This window comes from Saccostrea echinata, unplaced genomic scaffold (genome assembly GCF_033153115.1).
Source record: "Saccostrea echinata isolate AGI-Se365-2 ecotype Australia unplaced genomic scaffold, CSIRO_AGI_Sech_v1 ptg000054l, whole genome shotgun sequence".
Lineage (NCBI taxonomy): Eukaryota > Metazoa > Mollusca > Bivalvia > Ostreida > Ostreidae > Saccostrea > Saccostrea echinata.
In genome coordinates this window covers 59,159,957-59,162,461 of record NW_026889803.1, presented here as the reverse complement: position 1 = coordinate 59,162,461, position 2,505 = coordinate 59,159,957, and positions in this window count along the sequence as shown.

The window sequence follows — 2,505 nt, the reverse complement described above, 5'->3', positions numbered from 1 at the left end:
TAATTCGTCAGACCAGTGAATTTTACTTAAAGCTAGCTTCAGTTTGAAACACCCCAGAGAGTGGATATATCTTACAATGACAAGGTTTATTGTGATAATTGGCATTAAGATCTAGATATTTCCTGGTTAATATGTTTTCATGGTAAATAGCCCTTTTCTTTTTACAAATATCACTCGTCTGGCATGTAATTTTCTCTTCTTTTTACAGTGTAGATTGGAATACAGTCTATAATATAGTTTGTCAATGTATTCAAAAATTACTGCGGTGTCTCAAAAATCAGAAAAAATGGAAGGCATTGATCTCTAAAACAAACAGTAATAGGAAATTCACCATGATACATTTTCTCTATCAATATAATTAATCATACGGATGCATTTGGAGACAGTTCATTGGTGATATACACCTACGATGTAGCTGTTTGGTCGTTATCCTCGCCTTGGAGAAATTAGCGTCAGATTTAAGTCCAGTGCTTCATAAGACAGTGAGATCAATCCACGACAAGGTATCATGACGGATGAAAATTTTTACATAAAGATATAATATCTTTTTAAAAGGGGATGTTGTACTTTTTCAGCCTATAATATATCTGAAGTCTATTCACAGAAAAATAATGTACATGTACTTTATAAGACGAAATTTGAAGATAATGAACAGTAATCAAGCTCAAAGGTCCATTAAAAGGATACAAAAATACATAGGCCTTGAAAAACATCAGAGGTGAGATCAAGTGCCATGGAGGAGTAAACATCCCCTGTCGATCATACCCGCTGTGTCCTCCTTGTTATGATCAGACAAATGGAAAATCCATAGACAATGCATTTTGAAAATAATGGCCTAACAATTTGTATGGAAAAAATTCAATCAATATTCGATATATGATAGATAGTATTTGCTGACAAGGTCAATGTGTCGATCATAGAATATGCGAAATGTTGATTTAAAACAAGAATGTTGATATTCTTGTTTCAACAACTTATTTGTCAATAGCTTGCCTCGCTGGTGGAAACTTTTAGTATGTAGCGCATGCTGTTGCTTATCGAATCAATTGAGAGACATAAACTCTATATTCTGATGATAATGGTATATTGCTATCTATATGAGGGAAGTTGACGATAGAAAAGTTGAAGTCATAACGTTTATCATAAAGTTTTGTTGTTTAGTTACCATTAGCTGTTTTTTAGTAAAATATCCAAATATGATGTATCAGACTGTGTGGGTTTATTTGAGTTCAAAGGGATATGTTGAACCAACGTAGGAATGAAAATGAATACTGTTAATTGATAAAATGTCGTCAATATCTCTAAATATCAAATTGAAGGCCACAACAAAAGACTTTTTCTTTTCATGTAGAAGTTTTTTTAAATAAATTCTGCTTCATATGAATACAAATTGAAGAAAGATAAAATGTGGTAAAATCTTCTAGAATATTTACATTAAAGACCTTTACTCCAATGGCGCACACTTAATTTGTAACGTTACCAGGAACCAAACATGTTTGTTCTTGATGAACTGCACTTTATATCTTCATGAGTACATTTAAATCATTTTTATTTGATGATACTTAGTAAGTATGCAAAAAATGAATAAATATCTAGTTATTAAAAGTGTAACACTATTCAAAACGCTGAAGATAACATTAAAAAATGGCAGAAACACAAATGCCTTCATTTTGTTTTTGTTCAGAAATAATTCCGATTGTTTTTCTGTTATTTAAGTCATACGACACGTTCCTTTATAATATATAATTATCCCAATAATTTGTGAATAAAGTCTGTTTGTTTGTTTGTTTGTTGTTTAACGTCCCTCTCAAGAACTTTTCACTCATATGGAAACACCACCACTTGCCAGTGGAGAGCTGCAAATTTTGACCTATACTCGGTACTCAGGGCCATTGAGCAGTGAGGCATCTTTTTCGTACCAGCACTTACTGCGACACAGGACCTCGGTTTATACGGTCTCATCCGAAGCACCGGTCTCCACGTCTCACAGTGGGATTCGAACCCGCGACGTAAGGATCAACTCCTTTCTCCGGCACTCTAGAGGAAACACTCAAACCACTGCGCCACGCGGGCGACGTGAATAAAGTATTGCCATTTTATAATAAAATTCCTCACAAAAAAAGATCAGGCACATTACCATGCAAGATGCCAGAGATGGTATTTCCTATATAATCCTATTGGATATCACTTGGATTCCTGATATCATTGTTTTTGGTATTGTATTTTTAGGATATTTTGAAAACAGTTTAGAAATCATAAGATAATAATAATTATAAACGTTTTCGGTATGCTACATAGAAATAGATATAAGAGGAAAATATCCTCAGACTTTACATAATACTGAAATACTCCAACCAAAAATTCATATTTTTACAAAAAGTAAAGAAGAATCTCAAAGAAAAAATGTCATTTACTACATTCACTAAGTCATGAATAGCATTACTTTGTTAAAGAGACCGTACACCACACACAATGACACTTGGAGTGCGAAAAAAATATAGGAAA